Source organism: Meriones unguiculatus, chromosome X, assembly GCF_030254825.1.
Source record: "Meriones unguiculatus strain TT.TT164.6M chromosome X, Bangor_MerUng_6.1, whole genome shotgun sequence".
NCBI classification, from domain to species: domain Eukaryota; kingdom Metazoa; phylum Chordata; class Mammalia; order Rodentia; family Muridae; genus Meriones; species Meriones unguiculatus.
In genome coordinates, this window is record NC_083369.1 from 17,177,077 (window position 1) to 17,192,144 (window position 15,068).

General features: G+C 44.3%; 1 pseudogene; it reads left to right on the forward strand.

Moving 5' to 3' along the window:
* Positions 1–14,694: 14,694 nt before the first annotated feature.
* Positions 14,695–15,068, forward strand: LOC110541517 (small ribosomal subunit protein eS12-like; annotated as a pseudogene).

Here is a 15,068-nt window from a genome sequence, read left to right on the forward strand (position 1 = left end):
TAGATCGGAGAAGGTTGGAGGTAGGATGAAGATCAAGAGGGTACAGGTGAGGGATGTATGATGAGACAATGTACACGTCTATAGTATACTAAAGGCCCACAGGATACCCTAATGTTGCATCATTGCTGGAAAACCTTAAAAATGCTGGTGTGGGGCTGGAGAGATGGCTGACTGGTTAAGAGCACTGACTGCTCTTCCAGGGTGCTGGTTTGATTCCCAGCACCTACATGGCAGCTCACAACTGTCTCTAAGTGTTCGGTTCTGGGGTGTCTGACACAATTACACCAATGTACATAAAATAAGATTAAAGAAATTATTATTTTAAAATGTTGGTGTCTAGGCTCTACCATGGCTAGAATGAAAAGCTAAGAAAATGTCTGTGCTCTAATCCATGTATATCTGTATATGTACACACATACACACACACACACACATGGGTGGGGAAAGGCCTTTTCCCTTCTCTTCCTTTCACTGGGCTGTGTGGGAGGCAACCCATATTGCCTCTGGCTCAAGTTCTGGGCCTTCTCAAGTTGTAACAGTTACTGAGATCTTCCTTGAAGAGCGCAATTCTTCCTCCCAACAGACTTCACAGCTCATTGGATTCCTCGTAGTGTGCCAAGCCCAGAAGGCTTATCCTCTTGGCCTTCTGGCATACAGAAGGTGCTCTTAGTGACAGTTAAAATCAAGCAGGCATAGTGAACTCACCCACATTAACTGCTTGCTTTCCATAGGTATTTCTGCAGTCCTTCTGGGTTCTCTCTCTCTCTCTCTTTTTTTTTTTCTTATTGATACACAACACTTATGGAGTTTTTTAGGGTTTCTATTGTTGTAATAAAACACTGTGACTGAAAGCAACTTGAGGAGAAAAGTATTTCTTTCAACTTAAAATTCTCAGGTCACTCCTTCACTGAGAGAAGCTAGAATAAGATTTAAGGCAAAAATTTGGAGGCAGGAGCTGAAGCAGAAGCCTTGGAGGGATGCTGCTTGCTGGCTTGCTCCCCCTGGCTTGTTCAGCCTGCTTTCTTATTCAACTCAGGACTTCCTGGCCAGGGGAGGCACAGTCCACAACGGGCTGGTCCCTCCCAGAACAATTGTTAAGCGAGAAAACGCCCTACAGACTTGCCCCTATAAGCAACTGATGGAGGTATTGTCTCAGGTGAGGATGGCCTTAGCCTGTGTAAAGTTAAAAACTAGCTGCACCAGAGATTAGGGTTTATTTAGTCCATTTAAGGTACTTGCAAACTTCCCTCCGAAACCTCACAAGCCAGGCAGGTCTTCATCATCTGCATTACCCTTCCAAGGTCCTACAGAACAGCCCGTTAAGCAATGACCACTCAACAGCTTTCCTAGCCCAAAGCTCTGCACTCCACCACAATCCATCCCAAAACATGAGCAAGTCTGTCACAGCAATCACTGTGCCGGTACAAGTCTCTATTCAAGTTTGCTTTTCTGTCGATGCTGTGAAATGTTGACTAAAACCAACTTGGAAAGAAAAGGGTTTATTTTACCTTATAGAATATAGTCCATCATGAAGGGAAGTCAGGGCAGAAGCTCAAGGCAGGAGCCTGGAGGAGGAACTGAAGCAGAGACTACAGAGAAATGTTTCTTACTGTGTTGCTCCCTCCCCATGGCTTGCCCAACTTGCTCTTTTGCCCAGAGGTGCTATAGCCCAGTGGGCTGGGACATCCCACCTGTTCCAAGGGTAGCAGGCACCATCCACAGTGTTCTACCACATCAATCATTAATAAAGAAGATGCTCCAGAGATTTGCCTACAGGCCAATCTGATGGGGTCATCTTCTCAACCGAGGCTCCCTTCCCCCAGATGACCCTGGTCTGTGTCAGGTCAACAAGAAACTACCCAGTACATGCGTCCTCCTAAGTCTTTCTTGAGATCCTTATTTCTTGAGTACCGTATTCCAGGACAGCAGCAGGTGTGAAGTGGAGCCACACTCTGAGATAGGTTGTGTGTGTTGTGGATGGAACAGCTGGAGGAGTGGTATGGTTACTGTATTGAGGTCTTGATGATGTTCATTTTCTCCACCAATTAAAGAATTAAAAGGCAGATACAGCATGGAGCAACAGTAAACACACACACGCACACACACGCACACACACACACACACACACACACACACACACACATACATGAGAGGATGGGCAGGTTGGAGAGGCACACATGATGAATCCTTGCTTTGGTGCCTGAGAAGGGATCCTTGACCATAGCCTCAGATACATCCATTTATGGAAATATAGGGTAGGTCCCTCTCCCCTAACTTTGAGCTAGTCAACTTAAGACAAAGAAAGAGAGCTGATAGGTCCAGACCCTCAGGTAAACATATTAAAGACTGTTCTTGAACATATTTGACCAGTCTGGATGGGCTAGTGAGAAAGGAGCACCTGCTAGCAGGAGAAAAAGCCTACAAGGTCTTTGTCTTAGATCAGGAGAGTGTGAAAAAAGCTGGCAATTTGCCAGTTTTTGCAATTTGCCAAAAGTGGCCTCTTTCCCTGTTGGCCTGTCAGGGATTGTGTCCCGTTCCCAGTACCTTAGTCTTGACCAAGCCTTTTGGAGCCAGAAGACTACACAATGATTGAATCTCAGATGCTACACATTGAGCTACAGGGTTTGGATTTATACTGATAGGTTTTGGTTTAGTTTAAGTATGATGGTTTTTATGCCCCGTCTCTTCTCTTTCTAAATAAGAAAGTATATAACATTTATTTTAGAAGAGAGAGATATTGAATTTTGTTGTTGTTTTGAGACAGAGTTTCTCTGTGTAACCTTGGCTGTCTTGGAACTCAGCCAAGCTGTCCTTCAACTCAACCTGCTTCTGCCTCCCACGTGCTGTGATTGAAATTGTCCTCCATCACACATGACTAAGAGACTGAACTTTTAAAGTGTTAGAATATTGTTGGTAGTAGTGGATTTTTGTTTGTTTGTTTTTTGTTTTGTTTTTCAAGATAGGGTTTCTCTGTATATCTCTGGCTGTCCTATAACTCGCTCTGTAGACCAGGATGATCTGGAGCTCATACAGATCCTCCTGCCTCTGCTTCCCAAGTGCTGGGATTAAAGGCACTCACTGCCACCACCCAGCAAGTATTGAATTAAAAAAAAAAAAAAAGACTGTGGGAATTAAAAAAAAATGGACTGTTTTATATATTTATTTTGTTGAGGTCTGCTCCTTTTGGGTCTTCTTTCTTTCTTTTCCTTTTTTCTTTCTTTTCTTTTTCTTTCTTTCTTTCTTTCTTTCTTTCTTTCTTTCTTTCTTTCTTTTTCTTTCTTTCTTTCTTTCTTCTTTCTTTCTGAGGCACGTTTTTCTCTGTGTAGCCTTGCCTGTCCTGGACTTGCTTTGTGGACCAGACTGGCCTTGAACTCACAGAGATCTGCCTGCCTCTGCTTCCCTGAGGGCTGGGATTAAAAGCATGTGGCACCATGCCTGGCAACTATAGCCATTTTTATTTCAGGGCCACCAGCCACATCATCTCAGTTTGTTGACAACATAAAAGAATCTCTGTACAAGGTCAGAGATAAATTATGTTTATCTGAACATAAACTATGTTTATGTTCAATGAGAAACTCTGTGGCCTTGTTCTAGAAACTCTCCAACCATGAGTAAAGCTGGCCCCAGCTGCCGAGCACACTTTCAAGATTATCTAGAAGTACTTGTCTAGTCAGCAAAATAACTTGTCAGAACTAACAACTGCCTCACTTACCTAACTTGGGACCAATCAATTTAAAAGTTAGCTGATAATACTTCATCTAGTTGGGCAAAATGTATTACAATGCATTACTGCCCTCCCCTTGTATTCTGCACTTGTTTTTTCTATAAAAAGACTTCCCTAATAACAGGTTGATGTCACAGTTTGGCTACTGAGTCCACTGTGTCCCTGACTATGGTCAGTCTTGGAGTATTGCATTCAATAGGCCTCCTATATCTGACTGAGATCCATGTTTGAATGGTTTGCACAGCTTCCTCTGGACCATAAAAATTTATTTATTTATACATATGTGTACTCTATTTGCATGTATGCCTGTATGACAAGAGAGGCCATCAGATCCTATTATAATTGTTGTGAGCCACTATGTGGTTGCTGAGAATTGAACTCCAAACCTTTGAAAGAGCAGCCAGTGCTCTTAACCACTGAGCCATCCCCCAAGCCCATGGACTGTTTTTATTTTTTTTATTATTACGGTATTAATACAAATTCTTGGGAACAAAATAGTGGAATGTTAAAGTTTAAAAGGGATGTATTTAAGCTAGATATGGTGGTACACATCTTTAATAAAAGCAGTTGGGAGGCAAAGGCAGGGAGTTATCTGTGAGTCTGAGGCCAGCATGGTCTACACAGTAAGTTCCAGGCCACATCCAAAGCTATATAGAAAGAACCTGTTTCAGAAAAAGAGTTGTGTTCACATGTCAAATTGACAAGGAATGGAGTGTCCTAGTTATCTTTAACTGTCAACTTGTCACAGCCTAGAGTCAACTAAGAATAGATTCTTAATTGAGGGACTGCCCAGATCAGATTGGCATGTGGACATATATATTGGGGATTATCTCGATTGTTATTAACTGATACAGGAAAGCCCATCTCATTTTGGCCTGCTCCAACCATGGACAGGTGGTCCTAGGCTATATAAGAAAGCTATCTAAGCATGAGCCTGTGAGTGGGTCAGTTAGCATCATTCCTCCATGGCTTTTGCTTCAAGTTCCTGCATGAATTCCTGCTCTGATACCCCTTAGTGACAGACGATGACCCAAAAATGTAAGCTAAATAATCCTTTTCTTCCTCTAAGTTGCTTCTTTGGTCATGGTATTTGTCACAGCCACAGAATGAAACCTGAACACATTGCTTATCTTTTCCTGAACAAAGATCTGCCTAGGGTTAAGGCCACTGGCACCAATCACAAAATCCTTGAGACTCATCTATACTCTGATGCCAGGTTGAACAGAACTTACCTCCTAGGAAGGTACTCACCTAGGCAGACACTCATGAGGGTAGGTCATCCAGTGTCTTAAATTCTGTCATGTTTCCTGTACAATGTGCTGGATGAGCCCAAGACACAGTGGGAGAAGCACTTCTCCAAAGCAGCACATTCTGGAATCAAAACTCATTAGGAATGTACTCATCTATTTTCAAATGATATAGACATTTTTAAAAGTATATTGGTGATTACTGTTTCCATTAAAATGTACTTCAAGAAATACAGGGTAGGCCAGGCGATGGTGGCACGTGCCTGTAATTCCAGCACTCAGGAGGCAGAGGCAGGCTGATCTCTGTGACTCTGAGACCAGCCTGGTCTACAAAGCAAGTCCAGGGCAGCCAAGGCCACACAGAGAAACCCTGTCTCTTAAAACCAAAGAGAGAGAAAGAGAAATACAGGGAAACTGCACACATGTTGCACTTATATGTGGGCAAAACACTCATATACACTATATAAAAATAAATAATATCATTAAAAAGAGACAGAGTTTGAAGAAAGACTTAAGAGAGGATATTTAATCAAAGAGACCTCTCTGGGCTAGCAAATAGAGCTTTCTAATGGTCTCAGATCTTTCTTTGGGGGTATTTACATGAACCTTTGAATTTAAATTAAAAAAAAAGTTTTAAAAAGACTAGTTTAGAAAAAGATGAGGACTATTTCTGACATGAACTCAATGTCGAGTTCTTTGACTCCCCCCCCCGCCCCCCAGGGAGGAGCAGCCTTGCTAGGCCACAGAAGAGGACATTGCAGCCAGTCCTGAAGAGATCTGATAAACTAGGGTCAGATGGAAGGGGAGGAGGACCTCTCCTATCAGTGGACTTGGAAAGGGGCAGGGAGGAGATGAGGAAGGGAGGGTGGGATTGGGAGGGAATGAGGGAGGGGGCTACGGCTGGGATACAAAGTAAATAACCTGTGATTAATATAAAAAAATAAAAATTATTATAAAAAGGAAATACCAAAAAAAAAAAAAAAAAAAAAAAAAGATGAGGTCTGTATAAGTAGACAGGTCATGATATTACCTCCTTGATCCTTTTCTCCATTCTGGTTCCATGAGGTTGTAGAAAGGTCCCTATTGCTTGAAATATTAACAGCCTTTTGGGTGCTGATTGCTCCCGATGCCTGCAGGATTCACCTTTTCTCCCTAAAAGGTGATTGTTACCCTCTAGGCTCTGCTGTTAGAAGGAATGCAGGTACAAATGCCCAAACTGTATCTTTCTCTGGTTGCCTCAGAAGCCCAAAGAGAAACAAATACTTTATAAAAAGTGCTATTTCAAAGTGTCTGTTAAAATGACTCCCCCTCCATCCTTTTTTTTTTAGGAGGAGGCTTTGTGTTTTGTTTTTTTGAGACAGGGTTTCTCTGTCTAGCCTTGGCTGTCCTGGACTCACTTTGTAGACTAGGCTGGCCTCGAACTCAGAGATTTCAACTTGCCACTACCTCCTAAGTGCTGGCATTAAAGGTCTGCACCATTATTAACCAGTTTATTTTTTCAAGTAGTTTTTTTTTTTTTTTTAAGAAAGAATTTACATACCCTAAACCTTACTCACAGGTGGTGGTGGTACATGCCTTGTGAGGCAGAGACAGGTGGATCTCTATGTGTTCAAGTCCAGAACAGCCAGGGCTATTACACAGAGAAACCCTGTTTCAAAACGAAACAAAGCAAAACAAAACAAAACAAAAAAACCAAACCAAGCCAAACCAACAACAAACTATATCCAGTGCTAGTTACCCCTCCCCTCCCGCTCCTTGGCGCCACCCTCCTATCTCCCTCCTCACTTAAACATCCTCACATGCTCAAATGTTTACAAACGCAAATAAAATGAATATTTAAGGTGTCCCAGAGTACAATCAGGTGGGATCACAAAGATTTATTAAACGATGCGCACATTTTGCTGTAAAAAAGAAAGTGGGACCCCCTCCGTGTACGGCACACTGGGATGGCTCCGCGGGTGAAGGCGCTTGCAGGCAAGCTCGATGGTGTGAGTTGGATCCCTGGGCCTCATGTGAGGGAAGGGAGCAGACTCCCACAAGCAGTTGTCCTCTGACCGCAGCATTCATAAGTGTGAATAAGCAGGCAAATAAATGGACATTTAAAAAAAAAAAAAAAGAAAGTGCATGATGTTATAATCATCCCCTACTTGAGTCTCATTTCACCTTCTATCTATTAAGAAGGATAGGAGCTCCACAAGGACCAAATATATCTGGGCACAGGGTCTTTTCTGAGACTGACATTCAACCAAGGACCATGTATGGATATAACCTAGAACCTCCACTCAGATGTAGCCTGTGGTAGCTCAGTAACCAATTGGTTTCCCAAAGTGAGGGGAACAGGGACTATTTCTAACAGGAACTCGATGACTGGCTCTTTGGTCTCCCCACCCCCGAAGGGAGGAGCAGTCCTGTTAGGCCACAGAGGAGGGCTTTGCAGCCAGTCCTGAAGATACCTGATAAAACAGGATCAGATGAATGGGGAGGAGGTCCCCCCCATCAGTGGACTTGGAAAGGGGCACAGTGGAGATGAGGGAGGGAGGGAAGGAGGGACTGGGAGGGAATGAGGGATCGGGACACGGCTGGGATACAGAGTTAATAAAATGTAACTGATAAAAATAAAATAAAATAAATAAAAAAAAAAAAAGAAGATAAGATTTGGCTATGTCTGTAAGACCTATAAAATGGCGATTCCTAAAAGGTATTAAGCTTTTATTTATATCACCACTATTATTAAAATCTGAGAAAAGGCCATTTTGTTAAATTAAAACAATACTATATGCTTATTGAATTTATTCTGTAGTGTAGCTACACTATAATTAATCTCAATAAAACTCATCGGTCACCAAGGTGGATTCAGATGGTATTCATATTTTGCTCTGTGGTGGGTGCCCTATCTTGCATGAGTAGAAGTTTGTTCATATCTCTCCAGGAATAGTGCACACAGCACAATCTAGTTTTTAAAAGATATAAATCTTGGCTATTTAAAATACATTTATCACCAAGTGTGATGGCACATACCTTCAATCTCCATACTCAGGAGGCAGAGGAGGTGGCTTTCCATGAGTTGCAGGCCAGTTTTGTCTACATTGGGAGTTCCGGGCCACCCAGGGATACAGAGTGAGGCCCTGTCTCCTAAAAGAAAAGAAAATAATGAAACTTAATTAAATAAAAAATAAAATAGATGCCTATTTCCCTCATCTCTTGCCTTTATTTTGTAGGCAGTGTTGGGATCCATCAGCAGGCATCTCTATGGCCAGTCCTGAGGGACCTGACAAACAGAACATCAGGCATCTGTGAAGCCACCTGCAGACCACCTGAACTCACCTGTGCCTGCTCTGGGTCACCTTAAAACAGAACTTGCACCACCCACCCAGCCCCTCTCTTGCCCTACCCAGAGAAGGTCTCTGTGACCCCTTCCCTCTTCCCTTAATAAACCGTCCACGTGGAACCAGTTGTGTGGCGTGGTTTGTGAACCCGCCATGTAACTTTGCTGCACAGTCCTAACATTGGTGTGTTAGGCCGTGAACAGGCGCTTCTAGTGGCCAAGCCGCATGGTGGTTCGTTTGGGCCCCAGCAACCCACCAGAGCTTCAGGAAACCTATTTCATTTCAAATCCGCCCGTGACTGACTTTCCAGCAACCAGATCGTTAGCTCTTATATGCAACACCTGCTGGATTGGTGAGCTCACCTCACTGGTGAGCATAAACGCCTCTCTTGGTAGGAGAAGATTGACCATTGGAGGCTGGCAACTTCCTTCTACCTTTTGAGACAGAACGATGGTCTTCACTGGACACAGTTGACCCTTTTTGCTGACCTCCATTTAGGGCTTCCTCTTTCCTGTGGGTGAGATTTTTTTTCCCCTTCTACGTGCAGTTTCCCCCCTCTTGCTTGTCTACAAAAATCCTAGCACTAGTTAAACCGTTTCTCCTACGGGCAGCTGTGCCCTTAGTCTCTGGCCAACGCTGATGAGCTCTTGGATCAGCTAGTACCATACTACTCTACTGAGTCAAACCTTGCCTTTGGGGCGCCTCTGGGAAGTCACTGACTCCTACCCTCCCAATGGGAACTGCCCATTCACTGTTCCTCCAGCATCCCTACTGGGATGTCTTCTGGAGAATTTTTAAACCCTATGTATGGAGCCTGAGTTAAAGGTCTCTAGGCTCATATGCCTCTGTAATAAAACTTGGCCTACATATTCCTTAGATAATGGTTCAAATTGGCTGATTAACAGCACATTAAATCCCAATATTTTACAGGATCTTTTTAATTACTGTCAGTGATCTGGTAAATGGAAGGAGGTAACTTACATCAAGCTTTCTCTCTTTTCCGCTCTAAACCTTCTCTCTGTTCTTCCTGTTCTCCTACCCAATTTCTTCTAGCTATAAAGTCTCAACCTTAAGAGTTTTTTACTTTTGACCCTGTGGATGAACCTCCACCTCACCATTCTTAACCTCCGGCTTCTTCTCAACCTCTGGCTTCGTCTCAAACGTCAGCTTCTTCTCAACCTCTGCCTTCTCCCTCCTCCTCTGCTTTCTCTTCTTTGGCTTCTCCAGCATCCTCACCCACCTCTCCAGCCCCTCCCCAGCAACAGGCTGTTCTAGTCATCCTACTTTGGCACCTACTTTCACCCCACCAACAGCTATTAGCCCCCCCTGCTACCCACTCAAATTCTATAGTGAAGCCCCCTTCTTCTTCTACTCAGGGTAAATTAGCCTCAATTCTACCCTTGCGGGAGGTGGCCAGTGTAGATGGCTTAGTTAGGGTGCACGTTCCCTTCTCATTGACAGAACTTTCTCAAGTAGAAAAGAGACTAGGATCCTATGCCTCTAAATCCTCTACTTTCATTAAAGAATTTCAGTGTTTCATTCAATCTTATAGTCTTATCTTCCATGATAGATATATGATCCTTACCAATAACCTATTACCTGAGGAGAGCAGGAGAGTTTGGGAACAGGCTAGAATGCATGCATATGAGGTTCACCAAACAGATGCAGCACACCTGGTTGTGGTTGAGAGGGTGCTCAACCAGGATCCATAATGGGATTATAATATCCCTCAAGGCATTTTAGCTAGAGATCAGTTCACGATCTGCCTCCTGGCTGGTCTCCACAAGGCTGCCCTTAAGCCAGTTAATTATGAGAAGCTCCAGGAGGTCATTAAGGACAAGAATTAAAACCTGTTTCAATTCCTCGAGCACCTTACAAAGGCCCTCTTACAACATACTAATCTAGACCCCGAAAGTACAGAGGGTAGGCAACTCCTGGTCACCTATTTTTTCTTCCAGAGTTACCCCGACCTTAGGGCTAAGCTTGGAGAGAGGACCTCTTATTCCACAGGCAGAAGTTTTAGTGCTGGCCTTTAAGGTGTAGCATGGGAGAGATGAAAAAGCCTGCAAGCAAAAATACCAAATGCTGGCCAAGGCCATCCGATTGGCCTCAGCAACTACCCAGGCTCCCTTGCCTCCTAAGGCACGAGGACCATGGGGTTCCTGTTTCAAATGTGGTCAAGAAAGTCACTGGGCCCGGTTTTGTCCTAACCCTTGCAATCCGCCAGGGCCATGTCCAAAATGCCACCAAGAGGGACATTGGGGTGTTGACTGCCACCGTTTCTCCCATGATATGGGGCATCACTCCTAGATTGCTCTGCGGCCGATATCCTAGGCCTGGCTACGGATGACTGAAGGTGCCCGGATTCCTTTGACCCGACCACTGCCATCACTAGCAGGGAGCCACAGTTAATTATCATGGTATCTGAGCAGCCCATCTCCTTCCTTGTAGACATCAGAGCCACTTATTCACTCCTGACAGAGTAGTAGGGACCAACCTCTCCTTCTAGTTCCCCAACTGTGGGGGTAAGGGGACAGCTTTGCTAGCTGGACTCCACCAATTAATTGTATTTTCAGGGGTGTTCCCTTGACTCATTCCTTTTTAGTGATGCCTACCTGTCTGTCCAGTTCCCTTACTGGGAAGAAACTTTTTAGCCAAAGTGGGAGCCTCTATCTCCTTTACTCCACCCATTCGCCTGACCCCAAGCTGACCAGTGTCCTCTCTCCTCCTCCTAGCTACCCTACTTACCAGTTGTGACATGTCCTTTACCAGCCTTTCAAGTGGACCCCTAAGTCTGGGATGTCCAAAGCCCCTCTGTCCCTAGGCACCATTCCCCTGTGGTCATTTAGCTACAGGATCCCACCTGGTATATTACCCAATCCCTGGGGATGTGAGAAGTAGAGAAGGTAATTAAACACTCCTCTAAGGTCATCATCTCTCTGACATCCCCCCTCCTAAATAATACAAACCTGTCATTTCATCTCCTACTTCAGACTCTGACCTCGGCCTACAAGCTCCTTAATGTGACCCAAGTAGGCCATTTTAAAGCTTACTGGCTGTGTGTCCCACCTGGGACCAACTCAGAACCACTGCTGACAGCTTCTCTGGTGACTCTGTCAAGTAGCCTTACTTCACCATTCACTAACTGCCCTGACTCTGATGTTGCCACAACCCTCCACCTTTTTCATATCACTCTCTTTGGCATGCAAACTGTTTCAAGGGATCCAGGACACTCTGTAGGAATGCTAAGTTCCTTAGACTGTAATAAAACTGTAATCCTTGATACCTCATCTCAACCCCAATGCCCTACTGCTAATAATACCTCGACTCTTTGTGACACTCAGGTCTACCATTGTCTGCCTGCTGGTTGGTCAGGAGTTTGCACGGTCGTGCTCCTCTTCCATGAGCTGGGGGTGACAAATGAAAAGGAGCCTCTATCAATCCCGGTCGTGGACTCAGTAGCTGCCCCGCAGGATAAGAGGGCAATTCAAATCCTGCCCCTTCTGGCTGTTGCAGGAATCACGGCAGCTGTCGGGACCTGGACAGTAGGACAAACTACCTCAATAACTTTGTATTATCAGCTTTCTTCCCAGTTCATCCAGGACCTCCAGCAAGTGGCTCAGACAATACTAACTCTCCAAGGACAGATCGACTCGCTGGTAGCAGTAGTATTTCAAAACCGATGCCCACAGCTAAAGAAGGTGGACTTTGTATCTTCCTCCAGGAGGAATGCTGTTTTTATGTCAACCAGTTGGGTGTAGTAAAAGACAAAATCCAACAACTCCAGACAAATCCACAAAAACAAAGGGAACAGCTCATGACCTCTAGCTCTTGGGCCTTTGAGAACCCCATATGGAAATGGATTCTGCCCTTCCTCACACATCTTCAGTTCATCTTTCTGCTTTTGCTTTTTGCGTCCTGCTTTATTAACTTCCACTCTACATTCTTCCAACAGCAAATGCAAAAATTCTCTAACCAAACCATTAATCAGTTACTCTTACAGGATTATCAACCTCTGCCCACAGAACCAGATGACTATGCCCTTCCAATCGGCTCTGATGGGTGGGAGGGGGACCAGCTGTACCTTGAGAATAACAAGGCCCCTAACCAACAGGAAGTAGCTTGAATAGCAGAGGTCACCCCTATGCCCTCCTCCCATTGCCCCCTTCCTAGCTCCTCACTTTTTAATAAAACAAAAAGGGAGGAATGTTGGGATCTGTAAGCAGGCACCTCTACAGCCAGCCCCAAGGGACCTGACAAACTGGCTATCAGGCATCTGTGAGGCCACCTATGGACCACCCGCAGACCACCTGAAACCACCCGCACATGCTCTGGATCATCTTATAAGAGAACTCGCTCCACCTTTTCTCTTTCTCTCTCCTGTCCTGCCTAGGGATGGTCTCTGTGACCCCTTTCCCCTTCCCTTAATAAACCTCTCACATGGATCCAGTTGTGTGGCGTGATTTTCGAACCCGCCCTGTAACTTTGGTGCCCAATCCTAACACAGTATTCTTTATTATTTTGATTTTAGGTATATTATTCTCATTACATGTCTCATGTTATGTCAAGTACAGAGGATTAAAAAATCAGAGTGGAGTGCTCCCCCCCCATGTCTCCCCAAGACAGGGTTTCTCTGTGTAATAAGCTCTGGCTGTTCTGGACTCACTTTGTAGACCAGGCTGGCCTTGAACACACAGAGATCTGCCTGCCTCTGCCTCCAAAGTGCTGGTTATAAAGGTGTGCACCGCTGTGCCGCATCAGACTGGGATCTTAATGGCTACCAGGGTTTGATAACCTGATCCAGGAGCGCCTTCCTTGATGGCTTTTCCGACTATTCCTCTCTCCCAAAGACTACTTTCCTAACTGCAGCTCAGCCTCATACATGCATCTTCATCACAACACTGGAATATTAATATTTGAGCCCCTCCCATGTGCACAAAATCTGATGCTAGGCCAACAAGAGAAACTGTGTATGGAAGTTACTGGAAAGAAACGGCACCTTCCATTGAACCTTCTTCAAGGCTGATTAACTCATTAGAATATCAACAACTGTGGAGCCGTTGGAATGTTGCTGGCCTCTTGGCTTAATCCCGTTTATCTTGGGCTATATTTATCCTCCTTAGAAAGGTTTTTAAAATCGTGTTTATTTATTTTCTGTGAGCGTTTAGCCTTTATGGATGCCTGTGCACCATGTGATTGCTTGGTGCTTGAGGACATCATAAGAAAATATCCGGCCCAGCGTGGTGGCACCTGTAATCCCAGCACCTGGGAGGCAGAGGCAGGCAGATCTCTCTGAGTTTGAGGCCAGTCTGGTAAACCCTGTCTCGAAAAACAAAACAAAACAAACAAACAAAAAAAGAGCATGGCCCCTGGTAGCTGCCCACACCCAGGAGTATTTGGGCAGCACAAATTGGACATGTGTTTTTTTAATATATTTATTAAAAAGAGGACTCAAAGCTGGGAATGGATGAGGAGGTTGGCATGGGCCTGGGAGGAGTTGTAAGAGGAGTAGGGGTTCCTATGATCAAAACACTATAAAATGTTCCAGTAATTGATGAAAACATTATATTAAAAACATTAGCAGTTCAGTAGTTATTCAGTTTGCTTTTACCCTTGGACAAGATGATTTACCTAAGCTTCGGCCAGGCTGGAGAAATGCTTAGCAGTTATGTGATGCAGCCCGCTCAGTCAGGTTACATGCACCTAAGGGAGGAAGGGAGGATTGAGAAAAGAAAGACAAGAGAAAAGAAAAACAAGAGACAGAGATCGGAGGTTCTCAGCTAATGCTGAGACTGGTTTGTTTGTTTTTTTCCCCAGTCATCTCTTTATATCCAACATCCCTTACATAAGCTTCTTGTAGGCATATAATTAATACAATAAGTGAAGTCTAAGCCAAGGTGAAAAAATGCGTTAAGTGTTTACAGAGAACTAATCAACTTTCTTTTCGCACTTCCTTTTGACGCATGTTAGAGTTCATGGCACATTCACTTTATACTTGTTCAGGCACCATGAATAAATAGGCCAAGAATGAATCTTCTCATGTGTAAACGCTTGCGAGTACGCTAGCTATTAATCAAACCATATATGACTAACATTTTGTTTAAACAGCTCCCAACAGTTAAGAGCACTTGCTCTTCCAGAGGACTTCATTGTGTTCCCAGCACTCATTGTACTGTAACTTGTAACTCCAGTTCTAGAGGGTCTGTATGCCTACTCTGACATCTGTGGGCACTGATCTCATACACACATGTTCATAGTACACACACACACACGTACTCATAAATAAACATAAAATTAAAAAAAAGATTGGTCCTCCCTTCCCCCAGCTATACCAAGTTGCACAGCCGTGGAGGCTTGGGTGAGTTCAAGATTTGGTCTTAACCAGTAATCCACCACCATGACTGAGGAAGGTATTGCTGCTGGGGGTGTAATGGATGTTAATACTGCCCTCATCCACAATGGCCTAGTGTGTGGCATACACCAAGTTGCCAAAGCCTTAGACAAGCTCCAGGCTCATCTTTGTGTACTTGCATCCAACTGTGATGAGCCAGTGTATATGAAGCTAGTGGAGATGCTCTGTGCTGAGCACCAGATCAACCTGATTAAGGTTTATGACAACAAGAAACTAGGGAGATGGGTAGATCTCAAAAAGTCAGTTGAGAGGGGAAGCCATGGAAAGTGGTTGTTTGCAGTTGTACAGTGGTTCAGGACTATGGCAAAGGATCTCGGGCCAAGGATGTCATTGAGGAGTTCTTCAAATGCAAGAAATGA